Genomic DNA, 25,089 nt, shown 5'->3' on the forward strand with positions numbered 1-25,089 from the left:
GCCTTCTGGTACCAGATACCATTTTAGGCACAGAGGATAAATAAGTAAGCCAAACCAAGATCATACCCTTGTTGAGCTCACATTCTAGCAGGGAACACGTAGTAAATGTCAGTCAGCTATATAATTTAATAGCTTATAATAAGGGCTGAGTAGAAAAGTAAAGCAGGTTGCAGACAGAGAATAAAGGGAGGAGGTGATATTTAAGACAGAGTGATCGGGAGAAGAAAGCTCTCTGAGGTGACATGTGAGCAGAGACCTGAACGGAGCAAGCCACACACATACCTGAGAAGAGAGAATCCCAGGCCAAAAGAAGTGCAAGGGCAGAGGCCTGAGTTGGAAATGGGGGGTTGGGGGGCGGTGGTAGGGGGTGGGGGGCGGTGGTGGAAGGGGCAGGGTGGTGGTGACAAGAAAGAAGGCCACTTTGGCCACACAGAGTGAAAAGGAGAAGAAAATAGGAGAGTCAGGCAGGGCCCAGGTTACACAGAACCCCAAAAGACATCCTAAGAACTTTGAATTTCATCAGAGATGACTGGAAGCCCCTGAAGAACTGAGGCCAGAAGCATGACATGGCCTACTTTTCCTTTTGCAGGATCACTCTGGCTGTTGTGCAGAGAATAGACCGGATGTTCTCTGAGGCACCAGAGAAGACATGGTTTTTTTTTCCCTTTGTGCCTTTCTTGTATCTCTTTTACAACTTGTGTAAGGACCCTTTTAGAGTTTTTAAATATTTTAGCACCAAAGAAATGGATGGAATTAGCCAAGCATCCAATCAAAGTTGCATGAGCTTTAGAATAGTTGCTTCCGAAGTTATTGTAAAGTTCACCCATCCATGAAATGTGAAATGCTTAGGTTGAAAATTACTTCCAGCTGTTCATGAAGATATATGTAATACCAGGAAACTAATGTAGGTTTTGCCCCTGTTAGAACCCTGGAGGCAAACAGCTGGGGTTTGATTTAACAATGCTTCTCTTAAGAAAGTAGATGCCAGTGGCCATTTCAAAGAAAATTATGTGGAAGCTGTAAGTCTATCAAGACTGAAGTAAAGCAATTATCCTTCAATTAAAAAATAAATTTAAAATAAACAAAAGACTGAAGTAAAGAAGCAAGAGGAAAGGTAGTAAAACTCTCTGCATTTTAAATATGTTTTGTTTGCTATTAACAGTGAAAATTACACTTATAAATATATTAAAATAGAACTCCAGTTTATGATACTCACTGCTAGTGATTATTCAAACACCACCACCATTCTCCACCTTCTACCTTGCTGACTGAACCCTGATTTGGTTTAGAGAAACAATGTACTCAGTAGTCTCAGATGGATCAAAAGTGGCCTAAAAATAATCATTATCATCTTTTCTTTCTCTTCCACCTTCCTATGCAGGTAGAGGGGCTTTATGACTCACTTCTGGCCAATGAGGCATAAGCAGAAATCAACCTGAGAGTGTGGTCAGAGAAAGCTGTAGCTTTCCAGATAAAAAAGGCTAGATACAGCTGGCCTCCCCTTTCCCTTCTTCTTTCTGCCTTACACTTGGGCATGTTGGCTACTATTTGATGTCCTGCAACTATGACAGAAGGCCAAGAAGTTTATCAAGACATTGGCCTCTATCTTTAGCCACCAAAACAACACCATCAGATGCCTACTTCCAGACTTCTCATTGAGTAAGAAATTGAAATTCAGAGTTCCCTGGTAGCCTAGTGGTTAGGATTATGGCTTTCACTGCTATGGCCTGGGTTGTTCAATCTCCGGTTGTGGGAACATCCCGTAAGTCGTTCAGCAGAAAAAAAAAAAAGAAAGAAAGAAATTGAAACTCATGTGTTTAAGCCTTCATAAACTGGATTTTCTGTTACTTATAGCCAAATGAACTTTTAACGGACACCCTTTAAGTCACCAATATTCTAGGGGAAAAAAATATCCACCATTATGACTTGTAATTTAACATGAACAAAGTATTATATATCAGTCCAAGTTCAGCAATCATCAGGAAATATTGATCGTACTACCTAAATCCTTTCAGGATATCATCAAGGAGCATCTGTCTTGCTCTTTCAGGATTCTCTTAGATTTGTGTTCGCTTAATTTAATTAATGAGTTGTAAGTCAAAATCAAGATAGGTGAGAGAAACATCAATAGCCTCAGATATGCGAATGACACCTCTCTAATGGCAGAAAGCAAAGAGGAACTCAAGAGCCTCTTAATGAGGGTAAAGGAGGAGAGTGAAACAGCCGGCTTAAGACTAAATGTTGAAAAAACTAAGATCTTGGCATCTGGTTCTATTACTGCATGGCAAATGGAAGGGGAAAAGGTAGAAGTAGTGACAGATTTCCTCTTCTTGGGCTCCAAAATCACTGCGGAGAGTGACTGCAGCCATGAAATAAAAAGACAATTGCTTCTTGGCAGGAAAGCAATTACAAACTTAACGTGTTTTGAAAAGCAGAGACATTACTCTGCCAACAAAGGCCCGTATAGTCAAGGCTATGGTCCCAGTGGTCACATACAGTTGTGAGAACTGGACCGTAAAGAAGGAGGAACACCAAAGAATTGATGCCTTTGAACTGGAGAAGACTCCTGAAAGTCCCTTGGACAGCAAAGAGATCAAACCAGTCCATCTTAAGGGAGAAAGACCCTGGATACTCACTGGAAGGACTGATGCTGAAGCTGAAGCTCCAGTATTTTGGTCATCTGATGCACACAGACGACTCACTGGAAAAGTCACTGACCCTGGGAAAGATTGAGGGCAGAAGGAGAAGAGGGCATCAGAGGATGAGATGGCTGGACAGCATCACCAACACAAGGACCATTAACTTGGTCAAACTTTGGGAGATGGTGAGGGAGAGGGCGGCCCGGCATGCTGCAGTTCACGGGGTGGCAAAGAGTCAGACATGACTAGCCGACTGAACAGCAACAACAACAATTTAATTAAAAGCCTTTTGGTAAAGATAGCTAACTATAGGTAGAATTTTAATAAGGAGGGAGTGAGTACCTGGTGTAAAGAGATAGACAGACCCAAGAATGGACTTTCATTTGCTCTGACTAGCTTGGCAAGTTCGAGTCCTAGCACTTTGATAGCAACTAGTCACATACCAGCCCCTCTCTATGCTTTGAATTCTGAGTCTGAGTCTAGACTTGTTAAGAAAGCACCTCCAGGACACAGATGCTCACTTTGATTAGCTCAGAACCAGGATGAAGAAGCACAGAAATCGTCTGAATACAAAGCATATGTTACATATAGTCTACTACTACTGTCACTTGTGCCAAGTGAATAAATATCCAGAAGGATTCTAGTGGACGTGTGATTTATTAGCATCTGAGTCCTTTTACCTGGTTGATGTGGAAGGTGGAAAGGTGTACCCTGGTTCAAGATTGCCTTTTTCGCTTTGTTTTCTTTTCCTTTTTTTCTTTTTGGTGGCATCTGTAAAGCATTTTGCTTTCTAATTATGGATTACAGAGTGCTTTCATGGCTCATGTTACTGTCTCCAACTTCAAGCCCCTCTTTCCACCCCCACTCTTAAATACAAAATAAAACGAAATGAAAAAAGAAGCCAGTGGAATTTATTTTCCTCTCTCTGTAGCAGATGTTAAACTTTTAAAATGAAGGAATATTAAAAGAGGCCTCTTTTTACACGAGAGCAACTGCCCACGCATCCTGAGTCCCAGCCTCAAGAGGAAGCCTCACTGATCTTTTTATGTAGGGTGCTGACAGAGGCCTGGAGTGGGGGGCTGGCTCAGCCCCTTTCCCATCGTGGGCCTTGGGCAAGACTTTGAATCTCTCTGGGTCTCAGTTTACTCATCTGAGGGAGGTTGGATGAAAGAATCTCTGAAGTTATTCCAACTCCTAAGGGTCAATGAATTGTCTTAAAAGTTCAAATGTAAAACCACTGTCCATTCCTATGAGAAAAGTCACTTTCTTTTTTCCAGTTCCTTTTCTCAATAACCAGGGAGCATTTCATTACTTTGAGTTTATTGCTTTGTTTAGGTTTGTTGCTCATCTCAGTCACTTGGGGTGAAAGGTCTCTATTAAAGTACATGTTCAAGAAGCTGTTCCTTTAATTCAGAGATGTAATTTTAATCTGTTTAGAGAGTTTCACAAGACAAATATCAATACTTCCTTGCTTCAATATATCTGATGTGAGAACTATTTATTGTTCATGTCTGATCATAGCCCCTCTATGTTACTAAATTCTCTCTCTTCCCAGAACCTCTCTTTCTCTCCCTACCCCATACATACATATGTGTGTGTTATGATCCTTCTATCTAACTCAGTTCTTCAAATTGAGGTAAAGAATTTTTTTCCTTCCCTTCTGCCTCGTGTGTGCGTGCATGCTCAGTGGTGTCTGACTCTTTGTGACCCCATGGACTGTAGCTGGCCAGTCTCCTCTGTCCATGGAATTTTCCAGGCAAGACAACTGGAGTGGGTTGCCATTTTCTACTCCAGGGGATCTTCCCAACCCAGGGATCGAACCCATGTCTCCTGCATTGACAGGCAGATTTTTTACTACTGAGCCCCCTGGGAAGTGCCATCTTGCCTAGGAGCACCATACAATTCACAAGTGTTCATCTCTTTTTTTTTTTAATTATTCACAGTCTGATAAACATCATTACCTCACAATGCTCAGACTATAGATCTTTATGGGTGGAAGTTCTTGAGTGTGCCTTTTTAGACAACCTAATCAGATTCTTCCTTTAAAAGTGAGTTACAGAGAAAGTGATGGGCTAAAAAGAACTTTCTTTGCTCTTTCTTTCTCCTTAGAGACTAGAATTGTAAGCATGAGCACTTTTGCACACAGTCACGGCCAGCCAGCATAGTAGAGGACAGTAAGAAAAACCAAGATCCACATTCACACAACTCCTTTTCAACTCAAGTAAATGCCTGAGGCCAATTCACTTAAGACTTATTTAAATTTTATAGCTTATTTTTACAGCATCTGAGCCTCTGATTCTGCCCAATTTTGTTATATTTCAACAAATGAAAGGTGATTTTGCTGTTAAGCTGCCTTAAGAACTGAAACATTTGCTCAAGAGAAACACAAGAAGCCAGGGAACATAGGCTGGGTTCATATTTCTCATCGTTATCACCCAAGAACATCTAGCAAGTTTTTTTTCTTCTTCCTTGTGGGGAAGTCTGAAGCTTCAAGGCCCAACTCAGAGCCACATGGTTTTCATTTCCTGGCCTCCTCCCTCGGCAGCTGCAACACCCACAGCACACACAAAAGCCCCATCCTCTGTGTGCAGACTCAAGACGTTGTCGCTTATACATTTTTCACAGGAGCAAATGAGGCATAAAAAGTCCACACTCTGCATACATATCAGTCCACATAATAAATGGCCGCTTGCCGGTCCCATTCCGTCTCTTGATTTGTATGAACATTTGTAGTTTGTTCAGACCTTCACAGCTTACAAAGCACTTCCACATTCATTAATCTCACAGAACGCTTGCTGCAAGCCTGAGAGAAGGATGCACTTTTCTCTTCGTGTACAAATGGCAAATGGCTATGTGAAGAGATGAGGTCGCTGGCCAAGGTCACACAGTCAGAGGCAGAACCAGGACTCAACCCCAGCTTCTGACCCTGAGTTCAGGGGTGGTTTTTCTCCCCCACAACTATAACCTGTGCAATGTTCTTTCTTGTTAAATTGGAGATCTACCTGAATGAGGGCCTGCATGGGTAAGGCTGGGTTCCAGAAAAGCTTGTCTTGGAAAAGTGAGTGTGAAGGGGTACTAAGAACTCAGGCTATGGAGCCAAATAGCCTACATGTGAGCTCTGCTTCCTAATTACTGTATAATACTGCATAATTCCAGGGGGCTTTGTTCCCATGGTACTTTATGTCAATGTAGTCCCTAGAGGTCTTCAGTGCAGCTGTACTGGGGATTGCTTACCTCCCTGTGACTCTGTTGTCCCATCTGAGGAATGGGCAGAGTCATGACTATTTCCAAGGCTGTTGTGGCAATTGAATAAAATAAAGCATGGCCTGATCCAGTAAAAGACACCTCAAGATGCCCTGTTCCCCCTGGAAGATTATTCCCTTAATCCCCACCTCCTTGGATATGTCTCCACCCATATCCTTTTCCGTGGAAATGTTTGCCTCTGATAAAAAATGTCCGCTTATTTTCTCCACATTCTTTCCTACACCAACAGCTGGGCCACCCTGTGATCCCATCACACAGTCACCATGTACTGGACCAGGCTGTGTACTCATCCTGAACATGCATGCCTTCCCTTGATCCTATCTTTCTGCATCTCCCCTATCCCATCACTGAACCTGGTCCCACTGATGAATGAGCATGATGAGTTTCCAGGGGAGTCTGGATGAGAAGATTCCCACCCAGACTCTGCCAGTAACAACCTAGGTGATCAAAGGACCAAGATGTCCCCTGAGTCTCATCTAACTCATCTAGTAGGAGAGGTTTCTAATACCTGTCCTATGCCTAAGAGAATTGCTGTCTCTATAAGTAGGATGAAACATGAAAGCTAATGAAAGAAGCTCCAAGTTATTATGAAAAGAAATGGCCAGGCTCTCATTACCTGCAAAGGGCCCAGTTTTAAAAACTGCCTCCAAGTACAAATGGAACTTAACACTCAAGGATGGGGACAAGGTCTAACCACCAACATGATAAAAAAAAAAAAAGGGATGCTCCGGTTAACAAAGGCCCTGCAGAAACCTGGAAAGAGGGACATGGGGGAATTCGAGCTGAACCACCTAGGATTTCCAGACTAAGAGAGAGAAGGCATCAGAGAACCTTAGAATACCCTGTTGAATTCTTTTCTATTCCTAGTTCTGAGCTGACCATGTGGGCTAAACATCAACTTTCTGCCAACCAGACCCAGCCCATCTGCACATCTCTTTGTGCACACCCACTAGGCAACCACATGGAATCTTGCCCCTTTTCTTTCCCCTACTCTGCTTTTCAGGATTTTAAATAACAGAACATTAACAGAGTCCATCAAGTTAAAGATGGAATAGTATGTGTCTATGGCATGTTTCTAAATGCAAATTCCTCACTTTGCATTTATGGGACAACTAGATGTGAGAAACAACTCAGAAACTCCCTGGAGAACTTACATGTGATCAGATCAGAGGTGCTTGCTAAGCTCCACATGTTTGCTGGGCCCCTGCTTGCTGCATGCCAGGCCCTGTGCTATCACTAAACATAAAAAGTACATGAGTGACTGGGATCTGTGATGCCAAGGCAGATGCAAGGAGCAACAAACAGCTGCGGTTGAGCCCCTAGAGAGCTGAGGGCTTGTGCCCTTCTGGTCTCCTGGGCCCACCCCACCTGAAGAATTGAGTGGCAGATTGTCCTCAAGTACAAGCACAGTGTATGTATCCAACCTGCCCTCTTCCCTGATCAACAATGGCTTACATCAGATATTCCAGGTATGGTGAAGTTGTTAAGTTTACTATAATGAAAGATAAAGATACCAGGAGGGGTACAGGGGTTGCATTTATTTTATTTTTGGATAAAGAATCTGCACAAAACTGTGCCAAGTCAGTAAACAACAAACAGTTATTTGGTAGAGTGATAAAAGCAAGCATTGCTATTGGCAATGGAAGAGCAGCTGGATTCATCAAAGATGAAACTATATAGCTTGATAAACCTAAGTGTTATGAACCTGGAGAAAGTGGACACTTGAGTTAATGCCTGTCCTAAAAATACACTTGATGGATGTGAACCTCCAAAGAAGAAAAAGAAAAAAAAAAAAGGAAAATTCCTGAGCCAGAAGAAGGAATTGAAGAAGACAGTGAAGATGAAGGGGAAGATCCTGCTCTTAACAGCCTCAGTCAGGCCACAGATTTCCAGCAATTCAAAATTGAAAAACAACAAAAAATGGAAACCCAGTTCAGGGGGGTCCTTCAACATCAGATGATTCAAAACACCCAGGGATAAAGAAAAGAACATATTTCAATGATGAGAAGGAACTTAGTGATTAAAATTATATATGTATTGTGTAAATATCATTAAAAAGTGTTTAAGTCTTGGAGTACTAGTTTCCACTGGGACTAAATATTATTTTAGAATTTGAACATGAGAGCACTTAGTACCAAATACTTTTCTACTTTAAAATGCTACATAGGAAAATGAAAAGTAATTTGAAAGTATCACATTTATTTTACATCAAGATTTGCTAATAATCATTAATCTTGAAAATAGTTCATTTGAATAAAGACAAAAATTTAATACTATCATAATAATGCTATCCCAAGAAGAAAGGTAGATAGTAAAAAGATTTCTTTGAGAAGTTTGTTACAAAAGATTATTCATGATTGGTTTATATGAGGACTTTTGAAATAAATTTCATCCTTAAAACAAAAACTTCATTTAAAAAAGGTACATGAGGGACTTCCCTGGTGGCGCAGTGGATAAGAATCTATCTGTCAATGCCGGGGACACAGCTTTGATCCCTGGCCCAGGAAGATCACATGCTGTGGAGCAACTAAGCCCATGCACCACAACTTTTGAGCCCAAGTCACAGCCGCTGAGTCCAGGTGCCACAACTACTGAAGCCCGGACCTAGAGCCTGTGCTCTGCAACAAGAGAAGACACAGCAATGAGAAGCCTGGGCACTGCAACGAAGAGTAGCCCCCTGCTCGCCACTACTAGAGAAAGCCCACGCACAGCAATGAAGACCCAGGGCAACCAAAAATAAGTGAAAAAAATTTTTTTAATTGCATGAGGCATGAGACTCGCTCTCATGCCATGATGGGTAGAAGAGAGATGATTTAGACTCTATTTGCTTGCTGTTGATTTGAAACGATAATTGATTTCATTGTTTGTTTGTTTTCTACTTTATGTCTTTTTTCCCCCAAGGCAGCAAAGGGGAAGGTAGCCACAGCATCTGGTAATAATTTGCAAATCTTGACACTCTCCCTAAGACCAGATGGAAATATTTCATGCCTTAACATAATTTTACAAGTTACTGGCAAAAAAAAAATAAGCACCCATCTTTTTAAAGATTTTATAATTGTGAAATAATAGAAAGTATTGACCTTTGCCCCAAGTTCCTGAGACATAATTCCTAAATCTCTTGGAATTTCCTGGGTGAAAAAAGGCAAAGTTTGGTGGGCTCCTGGATGAGTGATAGTCACTCAAAAAACCAATCATGGTTAGAAGTTTGGAGCTTTCAGCCCCATCCCTTATTCTCTGGGAAGGGTAGAGAGAGAGACTGGAAATGGAGTTAGTGGTCAATCATGACCATGTGATGAAGCCACCGTAAAAATCCCAAATGTGCATGTGGTCTGGAATCTTCCAGTCTGGTGACACGTGGAGGTGCTAGGAAACTGCACTAGAGAGAGAGCATGAACCTCTCCCACTCACTCACCTTGCATCTCTTCCATCTGACCTTCACCCGTATCCAACTTCGTGTCCTTTTGTAACAAACCAGTAAACGTAACTGTTTCCAAATTCTGTGAGCCATTCTACCAAATTATTGAACCCAAAGAGGAGGTCGTGGGTACTCACATTTACAGTGGCTGGGTCAGAAATACCGGTGATGACATGCGACTTGAGATTGGCATCTGAAGTTGGTGGCATGGCATCAGTCTTGTGGGGACTGAGCTCTTAACCTGTGAGAGCTGATGCCATCTCCAGGTAGATACTGAATTTGAATTTACAGGATATCCAGCTGGTGTAGTAGAGAATACCTTGTGGGAGGGGAAAAAAATCAACATTTGGTGACCAAAAGCGTCAGAGGCGAAGTGCTCTGTGAGTAGAAAAGGTGAAACACATGGGGGAAGAGTGAGGTGTTCCTACTCAGAGATAAAATGAGGGGATTATTTGCATTTTAAAAAAATGATATTTTTTTTCCTTTTAAAAGACTGTAAATTATTTATAGTGCCTTCAAAGAATATCACTAATAAAAGCCAGCCTTTCCCTTGAAGTCTTTATTGCACAGTGAGGTTTGTCAGATACCAAGGGCTAGTTTCTGCTGAAAATGGTTAAACGTTTGGCTCCAAACTTTTGTAAACTACCCATTCAAGGCCTGCCTCTGTTTTCATGGACTCTGCTGCCCTCTATCAGAAACTAAAGCTGTTACAGGATATACAATTTTTTGAACAAAGCTTTTCCTCAATCACATGATGAAACAGGATATGCTCATACCTTGTGAATTTCGACCAAAGAACCATTTGCTTTAAAATGAGCCTAATTGCTTTGCTGCCCAGAAGTTATTGCACAACAGTAATAATAATCACAATAGTAAAAATCTGTCTGAAATAATTTGCAGCAAGATGGAGTCCCTCAGCCCAAGGGCCCAGTCTACAGGCTCACACCTTTCACAGACTGCTGGGGAAGACACACAAGTGAATCAGCAGCTTCAACATGGATAAGGAGAGGCGTGTGGGTACCAGGTGCTGAGGGAGCACATCGAGGTAGCACCTTAACGAGTGGGTTCCAAAGTAAAAGGACCCGTTCTTACAGAAACAGCAGCAGTCAGCCAAATGAAGAAGAAAGCGAAGCCTGTTCAAGAGAGTGGCAACTGTGTCTGCCAGGGCAGGGAAGCCCATGAGAGGGTGGCGACACACACATGTATGTATATACGTATATGTATACAATACTGATACATTCTATATACACAAATATATACTTTATCACAGATTTTTCATAAATTTTGATGCAATAAATTAAAAAACTGCAATAAACTTCTAAAAAAAATAAAAGGAACTGAATTATGTATTGAGCTGATTCCCAGCAGCCCAGCTGTCACTCCTCTGCCTGAAAACTGCTGCTGCAAGGCCACGTCATCTCCCTGCCTCAGAGTATGGCTGAGTCAGAGTTCAAAACAAAGGAGAGCAAGAGGGATTCCCAAGGAGGTCACCTGAGCAGAATATCCATCTAGCAGCTGCCCTGTGTCCTGCAAGTATTCCACGTACATCCACAAGAGGTGAAAGAGCTAACTGAGGACACTGTCTCAAGACTGGAATCGGGAAAGAGAGCCATTAAACTGTCAGTAAAGATTTGCACGTTATCAGAAATACTGTTGGGCTTTCCCTGGTGGCTCAGTGGTAAAGAATCCTCCTGCCAAGGCAGGAGACACAAGTTTGATCCTGGACCAGGAAGATCCCCCATGCTATGGGGAAGCTAAGCCAGTGTACCACAACTATTGAGCCTATGCTTTAGAGCCCAGGAGCCACAACTACTGAGCCCATATACCACAAGTACTGAAGCCTGAACACCCTAAAGCCTGTGCTCTGCAATAAGAGAAGCTACCACAATAAGAAGCCCGTGCACTGCAAGTAGAGAAAAGCCCATGCAGCAACAAAGACCCAGCACAGCCAAATAAATAAATACTTATAAAAAAAGAAAGAAATGCTTTTCATAAGACAACAGAAAAAAAATGAAAAAAAATCCAGTGATCATCTCTGAGATTTCAAAACATCCTTTGAGAGATGCTTAAAATCTAGTGCTCATTTCACCTGTTTTCCTTCAGTGCTGGGCATGTTGCTTCACTTTGAGAAAGTAGTTTTGTCTTTGTCAAATACACATGCACCAAGGCATTAATTATTTACAGTTTTCCATTATTTATCTCCTTTCCATTTAGTGCATCATCTTTCAGCAAATCATGTTTTCCCTTTGAACAGCATTTTGGCCAAGTTTTTCCATTATTCTTTCCTTTTTCTTTAGTATACTCTTGATCAAATGTTAAATATATATTATTTCTATACTCTTCAATAATATTTTCCATTCTCCTGGTCTCCTACTGACTTATTTGACTTTACTGGTCCTACATGATTTTGGTGAAAAAAAAAATGATACACTCTCAACAACAACAACAAAATGTATTTCTCATTAACCTAGAAGAATAAGGTCAAAAACTAATTTCAATAGATAGATAGAATAGTTCAAGTGGTTAAAAATAACTCTGAATGGGCATGTAAATTATTACAGCCACTGTGGAAAACAGAATGGAAGTTTCTCAAAAAACTAACACTAAAACTACTATATGATCCAGCAATTCCACTCCTGGGTATATATCTGAAAAAAACAAAACCACTAATTCAAAAAGATACATGCACCCCAATGTTCATAGCAGCATTATTTAAAATTGCCAAGGTACAGAAACAGCTCAAGTATCCCAAAACAAATGAATGGATAAAGAAGATGTGAGTAAATAAAGATACACACACACACACACACATGCATGCACACACACAATGGAATACTACTCAGCCATAAAAAAGAAGAAAATTTTGCCAATTGCCGCAACGTGGGTGAACTTAGAGGGCATGATGCTAAGTGAAATAAACAGAAAGACAAATACTGTTTGATATCACTTATATGCAGAGTCTAAAAAATACACAAACTAGTGAATATAACAAAAAAAGAAGCACACTCACAGATACAGAGAATCAACTAGTGCTTACCAGTTGGGGAGGGGGGCAGGCAGAATATGGATGCGGTTGTGGGAGGCACAATCTACTGAGGGTAAAATAGGCTACAAGAATGTATTGTACAACACAAGGAATATAGCCAGTACTTTGTAACAATGTAAAAGGAGCACAACCTTTAAAAATTGTATTTCAAAATTAAAAAAAAAAACCAACACTGAATACGTGCACCAGTGGAAAGAGCATTGGTTTGGGGTCAGACCAGCCATGGTTCAAATAATAGCACTACCACTAAACCTCTCTGACTCTTAATTTTCTCCTCCATTTATTATGCACAATGGGCATAATAAATATGTGTCTTTATGGCTGTTGTGAGAAGCAAATGAGGAAACTGATGCTAAACTGCTTTAGAAATTGTAAAGCATTAATCAAATGTAAGGCATAGTGTTTAATTGCTTGTTGAATAAATTCAGGTTTCATAATTTTTCCTTTGAACACCAAGGTTCTAATCTTGAAAACATTCTTTATTTGCCCATATTTCATTGTTTTAGGAACTTGCCAAAGTCAGGAATGATTTCCTTCTTTTTGCTGGCCTCAGTTAATTGATTTTTGTTAAACTAGCAAGACAAAAATTTCAGCACATAAGAAAACAGCATTTCATTCAAAAAGGACTTTCCTTCACGTCCTTTTTTTAATCCAAGATAATATTAAGGGAATTCCCTGGTGGTGTGGAGATTAGGATGCTGTGGTCTCACTGCCGAGGGCCTAAGTTCAATCCCTGGTTGGGGAACTAAGATTCCACAAGCTGTGTGGTGCAGCCGAAAATGAAAATACAAAATTATTTCAAAGAACAAAAATCTATATACAAGATAGTATTAAGTAGTAAGTAGCTCTTATACATCCCTTTTCAGGCTACTTTTTTGTTTGTTTTACAAATTGTTTGAAACTCTTTAAGACAGAGGGGTAAGTGGTAAGCCATGGCAAACTTCCATGGACTATACTCAGTGACTACAATAAAGAGACTAAGTAGCTTGATCCCCTTTAATAACATTTCTTGGGCAGAGATGATTGATACCATTAACTTCTAATTATAAACTTATTTTTCTTACTAGAGCAAGAAGAGGACTTTTTTTCCTCTAAGAAAAAATTAAAGAGTAGGATCCATGTATGATTTCAAGCAGAGACAGTGAAGTATCATTAAAATTTCTAGAGCATTAATTACTTCTGTTTCCTTGCCTTGTTATGACAAGTGTACCTGATCTCTTAGGGTGGCTGGCCAGAGCTCTGCAGTGCCCCACTCCAAGAACAACAGTGACTGACACTCATCCATCCCGACTCCCCTGTGGAAAATGTCCAGGAAATGGCTCATGCTGCAAGACAAAATAGCCATGGTCTTTTGGAAGGTTCACGATTAACCCTTTCTCCCTGAAAAATACAGGATATTCTAGATACTTTGTGGTATAAAAAATAATTCTTCTAACATCTTCCAGACCCCTAAATATTAGACACCTAGCAGGAGAAGGCAATGGTACCCCACTCCAGTACTCTTGCCTGGAAAATCCCATGGATGGAGGAGCCTCGTGGGCTACAGTCCATGGGGTCGCTAATAGTCGGACATGACTGAGCGACTTCACTTTCACTTTTCACTTTCATGCATTGGAGAAGGAAATGGCAACCCACTCCAGTGTTCTTGCCTGGAGAATCCCAGGGACGGCGGAGCCTGGTGGGCTGCCGTCTCTGGGGTCGCACAGAGTCGGACATGACTGAAGTGACCTAGCAGCAGTTAGTAGGGAAAGTAGCAAACAAGTAAGTAATTTGAAAAGCATGAAACCAGCTTGTATCAATTCCTTCCACAAGTGGCCCATTTCTTTTGCAGTGGTTGGCTAGGGTTGAGGCAGCAACCAGCAGGGCCACAGTATCACAGTTAAGGAGATAGGAGTAGGGTCTTTGGATAGGGTCTTTGATTTAGTCAGTCTGAACGTCTTCTTTAAACTAATTCTGCCCTGAGAACACTCTCTGAACAAACTTTTTTTTATGTGTCTATGCTGCTGATACAGAAACTGAACCAGGAATATTGATCTTCCTGCATCATCGTTCAATTCATACCATTTCCTTACTTGAAAACCTTCAACAAATATTTGTTGAATAAATGAAGTTTGAATAGTCAGTGGTTACCCACTGCCTATATAAAGTTTAAAGGATGGCCTTGGAAGTGCTCCATAAACTGATGAAAAATTATACCTCATTCATTCATTTGCTCAATAAATATGCATTGGGTACCTAGAAGAAGGAGCTCTACTTGGTGCTAGAAGGTTAGATTTGAAGACAAATCAGATACTGGCCTGAACTTCTTGGGCTATCTGATCTTCCACTATTTCATATCACTAGGGTTGCCCATTGCCCCACACTTTCTTCAACACAACCCAAACCTCCTCTACTTTGTTAGTTTTTCTTCCTTCCCTCCAACATAATACATGCAATTCTAACTTATCCTCAAATTTAAGCTCAAGTGTGCCCTCCTCCTCAAGCCCCCTCCTAAACACACTTTCTCTCCCCTCTTCAACATGAAGAAAGCTCTGTCCTCTGACTTCATGGAGAAATTAACAAGCAGTTTTGTTTGGGCATTTTCTCTTCTATTACTATTACATCAATATTTTCTGCACCATCTTGAAAGGAAGGATATTTTCAATTCTGTTTAGAGCACCTAGACTTCAACTAGTTGGCACTTAGTAAATATTTGTCAAATGAATGAATGAATAAGTGAATGCCTCATGACTTAAGTTATAAATACTTCTTTTACACCCTTGAGAATATATTTCTCAAATCTCCTTAAAATTACGCTTTCAGAAACTTAAAAGCCAAATAGATCATTTGCTCAAGTTTATTCAATACAATGAAAATGTAAAAATGCCCACAAGAAAATGAGTTATCTCATCAGTTATGTACGTAAGGCAGAATTGTGTCACTATCTCCAAAGACTTGAAGTTTGAGAAGTGAAGTGTGCTTCTATCCACTGTGTGACAGAAGTTCTTTCTTTGAACCGTAAACCTATGCTTCCAGGTCTTCAGCTGAGCTCAGGCCAGCCCCCTAGTCCTCTCTCATCTTCTGCTGCACCTGACATCAATCCAATCAAATGTTTTCTCCAGCCACTTGGGCTGCTGAGCAATGCTAAAGAATACCCACAGTTTCAAGGGACTTTCAGGCAATCCTGAAGGGCCCCATTCTTTCTCACGAATGTTTTACAAAGTCTTCTCCTCAAGCCACCTACCAACATCCATCTCCTCCAATTTTAACATGACAAAACGGATTTCCTATGTCGTGATAATAAAGAACAATACCATGAGGGCCCAGTGTGCAATGGTTGCAAACAGCAGCCTTCTCAGTCATGTATACAACCTGTTGCCTATATAGGTTGCCCTAAGGACCTTGGAGACAACTCTTTCTAGTGGGCATTCATGACTGGCCTGCTGTCCCCAGTCTAGGCTCCAGACAGGTATGCACTGTGCCTTTGGAAAGCCCCAGGGCACAGTGGCCAGGGTCCATATTGTCTAAGTCATAATGTCCATCTGCACCAAGCTGCAGAACAAGGAGCATGTGATTGAAGCCCTCCGCAGGGCCAAGTTCAAGTTCCCTGGCCACCAAAATATCCACATCTCCAAGAAGTGGGGATTTACTAAGTTTAATGTGGATGAATCTGGAAACATGGTGGCAGAAAAGTGGGTCATCCCGGATGGCTGTGGGGTCAAATACATCCCTAATCATGGTTCCCTGGACAAACGGCGGACGCTGTACTCATGAAAGCATCGGTGCTGTCCCTTCCTTAATCATGCTCACCAATAAACCCTATTTCTGTCAAAAAATAAATAAACTATAGCAACATCAAAGCTGTTACTTTTATTAAACACTATGCTTAGGCCTTTTACCTTGTGGGCATTATCTCAGTTAATTTTCACAAAGATCACCACTTATTGAAGCAGGTACAATTATTATCCCCTTTCTACAAATTAGGAAACTGAACTTGGGAAATTGAAGCATGGAGAGGTCAAATAACTTGCCCAAAGTCATGTAGGCACTAAATGTTATATCCAGGTTATAGATCCAAGTCCCACTGAACTCCAGAGCCAACTGGTAAACTTGTACTATATTTGATTCCCTATTTTACTCTTCCCTTAGAAGATGGTAGATGCTTCCTTCCCTAGCAGCCTTGGCTCTCTGCCTCCTGTTCACTCTGGCCTTTGGCCAGACACTCCAATTCCATGAACATGTCTTTCTCCGATTTCTGGGCTTAGACAAAGTGCCTTCACCCAAGAAATTCCAACCTGTGCCTTCCATCTTGAAGAGAATTTTCCAGGCTCAAGAGGAAGCAGCCAGCACCGGCATCTCCAAAGACTTGTGCTACGTGAAGGAGCTGGGTGTCCGTGGGAATATCCTCCGGCTTCTCCCAGATCAAGGTTCCTTCCTTTACTCCGAGAGCCTTTCACACGCCTCCTGCCTACAGAAGCTCCTGTCCTTTAACCTGTCTGCCATCGGGGATGAGGAGCAGTTGACAATGGCCCAGCTGGGCCTGGACTTGGGGCCCAACACTTACTATAACCTGGGACCAGAGCTGGAACTGTCTCTGTCCCTGGTTCAAACGGAGCCCCATGTCATAGACCAGGCCACCCCAAAGATGGGTAAAATGTTTACACTGCAGTCAGTACCGTGGCCTCAAGGTGTCCTTCACTTCAACCTGCTGGATGTGGCTAAGAGGAATAATGACCCCCACAAGAATTTAGGTCTGTTTCTAGAGATAGTGGTCAAAGGAGGCAGAGCCTTGGGGGAGAATTTTCAGCTCGAGGGCACCTGCGCCAGACTGAGACGTTCTCTTCACACTTCACTGCTGGTGGTCACCCTCCACCCTGAGCAGTGCCGATCTCCCTCCCGCAAGAGGAGGGCAGCCGTCTCTACCTCGAAGGCTTCTTGCAAGAGCCTCTGCCATCGCCACCAGCTGTTCATCAACTTCCGGGATCTGGGTTGGCACAAGTGGATCATCGCCCCCAAGGGTTTCATGGCCAATTACTGCCACGGAGAGTGTCCTTTCTCACTGACCATCTCCCTCAACAGCTCCAACTATGCTTTCATGCAAGCGCTGATGCACTCCGTCGACCCGGAGGTTCCCCAGGCTGTCTGCATCCCCACCAAGCTGTCCCCCATCTCCATGCTCTACCAGGACAATGATGACAACGTCATTCTACGGCATTATGAAGACATGATAGTTGATGAGTGTGGGTGTGGGTAGACTGGCAGCAGTAGACTAGAAGGGGTGCTCTCGGGGTAAATGCTCTAATAATAAAACTACCTGGTTTATGACCTTTGGGTCTGAATTGTCAGTATGTTTATGCTTACAGTTTATCATCATTATCCACGATTAATGATGTCCCCTGGTTATACACACACACACACACACACACATACACACACACGGTCTTAATGAACTTAATTTCTGCATCATGCACCTGAGGGTATATTAGAGTCTAGATAGAAGGTATATTGATAGCCTATTATGGGCAGGTACTGTTCTATGCATTAACTTATAAATACATGTCACTGCTCTTTGAGGTAAGCATTATTGTTTATGTTTCATAGATAAAGCAGCTGAGATTTAGAGCAGCTAAATATCCAGTTTTTCTAGAGGCATCAACTTTGGGAGTTCCCCAGAAGTCCAGTGGTTAGGACTCCAGGTTTTCACTGCCACTGTCTGGGTTCAAGTCCCTGTTCAGGGAACTAAGATCCTATGAGCCTTCAGACTTGAATGAGGGAGCCTGATTAGCATAAGTAAAAGTCATAAAAGTTCACCTGTGAACCATTTATCATTATGTGAGTTTATAGTAAGATGCCAAGGGAAGAGGACCAGCCAACATACTGGGCTTCATTAAAAATAAAAGTGCACCAGTAATTATATGAATGTATATTAGGAAATCAGAGGAAGGAATTAGTTAAAAAAAAAAAAAAAGAAGATGGTAAAGGCAGTTCTATTTCCAGTTTTTTAAGGAATCTCCACACTGTTCTCCATAGTGGCTGTACTAGTTTGCATTCCCACCAACAGTGTAAGAGGGTTCCCTTTTCTCCACACCCTATCCAGCATTTATTGCTTGTAGACTTTTGGATCACAGCCATTCTGACTGGCGTGAAATGGTACCTCATAGTGGTTTTGATTTGCATTTCTCTGATAATGAGTCATGTTGAGCATCTTTTCATGTGTTTGTTAGCCATCTGTATGTCTTCTTTGGAGAAATGTCTATTTAGTTCTTTGGCCCATTTTTTGATTGGGTCATTTATTTTTCTGAAGTTGAGCTGTAGGAGTTGCTTGTATATTTTTGAGATTAGTTGTTTGTCAGTTGCTTCATTTGCTATTATTTTCTCCCATTCTGAAGGCTGCCTTTTCAGCCAGGACATGGAAGCAACCTAGATGTCCATCAGCAGATGAATGGATAAGAAAGCTGTGGTACATATACACAATGGAGTATTACTCAGCCATTAAAAAGAATACATTTGAATCAGTTCTAATGAGGTGGATGAAACTGGAGCCTATTACACAGAGTGAAGTAAGCCAGAAAGAAAAACACCAATACAGTATACTAACGCATATATATGGAATTTAGAAAGATGCTAACAATAACCCTGTGTACGAGACAGCAAAAGAGACACTGATGTATAGAACAGTCTTATGGACTCTGTTGCAGAGGGAGAGGGTGGGAAGATTTGGGAGAATGGCATTGAAACATGTATAATATCATGTATGAAACGAGTTGCCAGTCCAGGTTCGATGCACAATACTGGATGCTTGGGGCTAGTGCACTGGGATGACCCAGAGGGATGGTATGGGGAGGGAGGAGGGAGGAGGGTTCAGGATGGGGAACACATGTATACCTGTGGCGGATTCATTTTGATATTTGGCAAAACTAATACAATTTGTAAAGTTTAAAAATAAAATAAAATTAAAAAAAAAAAAAAAAGAAGAAGAAGAAGATGGTAAAGGTAGGGAGAGGATTTTCAACAGGATGTCTGGCTCTTATCCCAGCCCAGTTCATATAGGCCTCTAAAGAGTAAGTCTCCATCTCTTCAGCTTAAGGTTCTCCTACAACCAGTGTGAGCCAGTTAATAGGAGAAACAACGTGGATATATACCTTACATTGACCTAACCAGCTTTTCTTAGTTTCTGTCACTCTAACAGAATATCATAGACTGGGTGGCTTAAAAACAAATGATTGTTCCTCACAATTCTGGAGGCTGGGAAGTTCAAGAGCAAGATGTGAGCAAGATTCAGTGTCTGATGAGGGCATGCTTGCTTCCTGTTTTAAAGATAGCCATTTTCTCTTTGCATCCTGCCAAGAGAGAGAGCAGAGAGAGGGTCAGCTCTCATATCTCTTCTTATTTTTTAAAATTTATTTTATTGAGGTATATAATTGTGTTAATTTCTACTGTACAGCAAAGTAATTCAGTAATGTTCTTTTTCATATTCTTTTCTGTTGTGGTTTATCACAGGATATTGAATAGCTGGGCTTCTCAGGTGGCTCAGTGGTAAAGAATCCGCCTGCCAAGCAGAAGACGTGGGTTCAACCCTTGGTCGGGAAGATCCCCTGGAGCAGGAAATGACAACCCACTCCTACTCTTGCCTGAGAAATGCGATGGATGGGGAGCCTGGAGCCTGGTGGGGAGTTGCAAAGAATCAGAAGCAACTGAGCAACTAACAGCAGTAGCAGTATTGAATATACTTCCTGTGCTATACAGGAGGATCTGTTTATCCATTCTATCTGTAATAATCTGCACCTGCGAATCCCAACTCCCAATCCATGCCTCCTCCACACTCCCTCCCACTTGGCGTACCAAGTCTGCTGGGTACGCTTGAGTCTGTTCCTGCTTTGTAGATAAGTTCATTTGTGTCATCATTCCTTTGATAAGAACACTAATCTCATTGACGAAGGCTCCACCCTCATGATCTCTTTACCACCCAAAGGGCATCTTCTAATACTATCACGTTAGGGATTAGGGTTTTATCACGTGACTCTGGGGAGGACACATTCAGTCCATAGCAGAGCCTTATTGGAAAAAGCAGTCGATTCTATTACCATAAAAAACCCAAACATTTCTCCTTCTTTTGTCCCTTCCTTTTTAATTTCACCCAAGTTTCCTCAAGGTAGCATCCCAGGGTGTTCAGACCATCTTGTGGCTATCTATTGGCCAACTTGCTTTCATGCCTATACTCATGTTTCTGAAGCTCAGCTCTCACCCTCCGAGGTCTAGGTCCTGGCTTTGTTGTTGTTCAGTTGCTCAGTCATGTCAGACTCTTTGTGACCCCATGGACTGCAGCATGCCAGGCTTCCCTGTCCGTCACCATCTCCCGGAGTTGCTCAAACTCATGTCCATTCAGTCGGTGATGCCATCCAACCATCTTGTCCTCTGTCATCCCCTTCTCCTCCTGTCTTCAATCTTTCCCAGCATCAGGGTCTTTTCTAATGAGTTGGCTCTTCCCATCAGGTGGCCAAAGTGTAGAAACTTCAGTTTCAGCATCAGTCCTTCCAGTGAATATTCAGGGCTGATTTCCTTTAAGATTGACTGGTTGGATCTCCTTGCAGTCCAAGGGACTCTCAAGAGTCTTCTCTAACACCACAGTTCAAAAGCAGCAATTCTTCTGCGCTCAGCTTTCTTTACAGTCCAACTCTCACATCCATACATGACTACTGGAAAAACCATAGCTTTAACTAGACGGACCTTTGTTGGCAAAGTAATGTCTCTGCTTTTTAATATGCTGTCTAGGTTTGCAATAGCTTTTCTTCCAAGGAGCAAGCATCTTTTAATTTCATGGCTGCAGTCACCATCTGCAGTGATTTTGGAGCCCAAGAGAATAAAGTCTAGCATTATTTCCATCATTTCCCCATCTATTTTCCATGAAATGATGGGACCAGATGCCATGATCTTAGTTTTCTGAATGTTGTTTTTTTTTTTTATATAGTATAAGCAAATTTTGTAACACTGAGAGACAATTTAATACTTTGAATTTTTTCTTTGAAAGATATGTTAATCACTGAAGATTTAACAGTGCTGATGTATTCTTTCAAATGTCTGTTTTACATATACTTTCTGTCAGGATTTTTTTTTTCAAAATCTTAGGGGAACTTAAAAGTTTTGAAAGCTTTAAAGAAATACACATCTTGAAGAAGAGAAAGTAACTTCCATATTCAATATAAACAGCACTTTAACGTATATTTGTGCCTTATTATCAAAGACTACTCTAATATACTCTAATATTTTATGAATATTAATATGAATAATTTTATGAATGTTGAGTTTTAAGCCAACTTTTTCACTCTTTTTCACTTTCATCAAGAGGCTCTTTAGTTCCTTTTTGCTTTCTGCCATAAGGGTGGTGTCATCTGCACATCTGAGGTTATTGATTATTTCTCCTGGCAATCTTAATTCCAGCTTGGGCTTCATCCAGCCTGGCATTTCACATGATGCATTCTGCATATGTTAAATAAGCAGGGTTACAATATACAATCTTGACATACTCCTTTACCATTTTGTAAAAAGTCGGTTGTTCCATGTCTGGTTCTAACTGTTGCATCTTGACCTGCATACAGGTTTCTCAGGAGGCAGGTAAGGTGGTCTGGTAATCTCATCTCTTGAAGAATTTTCCAGTTTATTGTGATCCACACAGTCAAAGGCTTTAGTGTAGTCAGTGAAGCAGATGTTTTTCTGAAATTCTCTTTGCTTTTTCAGTGATCCAATGGATGCTGGCAATTTGATCTCTGGTTCCTCTGTCTTTTCTAATCCAGCTTGAACATCTGGAAGTTTTCGGTTCACATACTTTGAGGCCTAGCTTAGAGAATTACATCCTGGCTAAGAGGAGGCAGATTTCAGTCGGTGGCACCCTCAGGGCCCAGTACCCCCCCACCCCACCAATCCTGCTCAACTGTCATTGCTAAGGAAGCCAGGAGCCCAGGTCACAACTGGCCCTCAGGATCCTCAGGGCACACAAACAGCAGGGGATAGGTCCTGCAGACTGAGACCCAAGCAGACGGCCACTGCCATTGTCCTAGAGGCGGGGACAGGGGAGAGGTTCACCACTTCCTCAAGTCCTGGGCCAATCAGTAGCTGGTCTTGGTGGGAGCTCTGGAGCCTTGCAAGACACAGCCCCCAGCCTGTTTCCTGGGTAGGTAAGGTGGGGGGACCTGGGGAGAAAGCGGGGATCCACCTCTTACCTCACTCTCCTCTCAACCACCACCTCTCAGCCTGTTGACTCAAAGGGCCCACTACTGGTGGCTCACTGACAGTTCGCTGCTTATGGGAGAGACCCGCTGCAGCACCAACCAATGGCTGAGCAGGGCCACTAAGGGTCCCTAGCAGTAACCATTGCCTGGTAAGGACGTGCAGGGTAACGGCGGCACAGTAATGCCCTTGTGCTAAGGGCTGCACTTGGCCAGGCTATACTGCAATAGGAACTTCTGCCCCTTGTATCATCATATCGTTACTACATTGGGAATGCGATGGTACCGTAGCCTATGCTTCTCAAACTTAAATGTAAGTCACCTGAGAATCTTATTAAAATGCAGATCCTTTCAGTAGATCTGGCATAGTATTTTGCTTTTAGTATCTAAGTCATGTTTGACTTTGTGATCCCATGGACTCACGGGGTTTCCCAGGTAGGCATATTAAGAGTGGGTTGCCATTTCCTTCTACACTGTATTTTTAAAAATTATTTATTTTTGGCTACATCTGTTCTTGTGGTATGCCGTTGCCCCAGGGCTTCTCTCTAGTTGTGGCCTGTGGGCTTTAGTTGCCGGGTGTCACGTGGCATCTTAGTTCCCTGACCAGGGAGAGAACCTGTCCCTTGCATTGGAACGTGGATTCTTAACCACTGAACCACCAGGGAAGTCGTTAGTCTATTTCTCAAAAACTGCAAGTGACACGAACACTTTTGATCTCCAGGCTAAACTTTCAGGAGCAATGACCTTGACATCTGGCATCTGAAGTTCTTCCTGGGTGATCATTTTGGAGCCAAGTGATTTTCCTCCCATTATGTGTTAAATTCTATATTCTGCTTTTGTGATCAAAACTACTCATCCAGTTGCATATTACACTTTATACACATTACATACTACAGACACCAGTTAACTACCAGGTTTAATTTTGGGGGGTTTGGATTTTTTTTGTACATGATCTTCCTCATTTATGACTACTTGTTTCTAAAGTAATAGTATAATTATTTCTATATTTTGATGTCCATATGCCACGGGCAAACTTTTCATGCCTACAAACCACCACATTGCCATCTTCCTTATGGACACAAGAAAAGATTTCTCTTCCTGTCCAAGAAAATCCCTCCATCGATGCCCTGACTTCCAACTCACTGAAAGCACATTGTTACTTCTTTTGCTAATCAGCCTGCTCTATTTTATCTAGTCCCAAACTTTCTCTATAGTAGTACCAGTAAAAAAATGTTTCATGAAATTATTTAAAAACAGTGAATGCAACACAATTTTAATTGCTGAATTTAGCTGAAAGATGTATGGATGTTCATTGTACTATTCTTTCAACTCTTCTCAGTATTTGTAAATTTTTAAGTATGGGGGTGTAAATACAGGAACAATGAACAATTTATCCTTTGTTTCTTCCTAGCACAGATACTCCCAGATAACATAAATTCCCTCCAGAGCCTCTCACCCATTAAAAATTTACTCCCACAAACAAAACTTTTCCCCCAAGATATTTAACGTCCTTTTGTCTAATCTGACATACAAGCATGTCCTCTTTACAATCTTTCTGCATTATAAACTATTAACAAATTTTAAAACTTTTAGCTTTTCTAGCATGAACACTAGAAATGTCATTTACTCTAGTTTAGTAAATCTTAACTACATTGTAAATCTGTATTCTCTATGTATTCTATATAGTCACCTCGTATTCTACAGCTTCCTATCTACATTTTTTGCCCTCCTCCTCCAGTCATACATAACCAGGGCCCTGAACAACTGCATTCAAAGCAGAGCACCAAGAAGCTGGCATTCCTGCCGCAGTGCTGCCCACCTGGTTCCAACTGTGCCACATGTTGTGTGTGTTAGTCACTCAGTCGTGTCCAACTATGGGACCCCATGGACTGCAGCCACCAGGCTTCTCTATCCATGGGCTTCTCCAGCCAACAATACTGGAGTGGGCTCTCTCCTCCAGGGGATCTTCCCAACCCAGGGATCGAACTGGGCCTCCTGCATTACAAGTGGGCTCTTTACCACCTCAGCCACATGTTCTGAGGACCAGTCAACATCCTACGTTTTCAGCTTGCTTTTCCCAGGACTAATGCAGGTTTCCCCAAAGTAGGTATTTTTAATATTTATGAAATAGTAAATCTAGTTTCTACTGAGGTAACTGCAACCTAAAATGAAACGCTTTTTTACATCACTTTTATCAGACATATATAAGTCCTGCTTAAACAAATGCCAAAATAGTTCTCAAGCTAGGGAGATTTTGCACTCCAGGATATGCGACAGTATCTGGAGGCATTTTTGGTTATCACAACTGGGGTGGGGTGGTGCTGCCATCTACTGGATTGTCAGGGATGGTATACGTCTTACAACGCCCAGAAAGTGACCCACACAATAGGTGTGTCTGGACCAAAATGTCAATAATGCCAATGTTGAAAACACAGCTGCAATTTCTGCTTTATCTAAACTTTTAAGATTTAGGAAGCACTAAACACCAGAGAACCAAACAACTGAACCTATATGGCTCCAACT

The 25,089-nt window shown here is 41.7% G+C and overlaps 1 long non-coding RNA gene and 3 pseudogenes across 1 annotated transcript in view; 3 read left to right on the top strand and 1 right to left on the bottom strand.

Annotated features, from left to right (window-relative positions):
* Nucleotides 1-10,717, bottom strand: part of LOC104971273 (uncharacterized) — a 32,495-nt gene extending 21,778 nt beyond the window's left edge. Inside the window, exon 1 of the long non-coding RNA XR_001494297.3 lies at nucleotides 9,456-10,717. This is a non-coding gene — a long non-coding RNA (uncharacterized lncRNA). The remainder of the gene's footprint in view (nucleotides 1-9,455) is intronic.
* On the top strand, nucleotides 1,708-8,020 carry LOC782417 (zinc finger CCHC-type and RNA-binding motif-containing protein 1-like; annotated as a pseudogene).
* A 4,883-nt stretch (nucleotides 10,718-15,600) lies between the features above and the next one.
* On the top strand, nucleotides 15,601-15,757 carry LOC112443640 (uncharacterized; annotated as a pseudogene).
* Nucleotides 15,758-16,476: 719 nt separating this feature from the next.
* Nucleotides 16,477-17,652, top strand: LOC504995 (growth differentiation factor 3 pseudogene; annotated as a pseudogene).
* Nucleotides 17,653-25,089: the final 7,437 nt, after the last annotated feature.

This window comes from Bos taurus, chromosome 2, assembly GCF_002263795.3.
Source record: "Bos taurus isolate L1 Dominette 01449 registration number 42190680 breed Hereford chromosome 2, ARS-UCD2.0, whole genome shotgun sequence".
Classification (NCBI taxonomy): Eukaryota; Metazoa; Chordata; class Mammalia; order Artiodactyla; family Bovidae; genus Bos; species Bos taurus.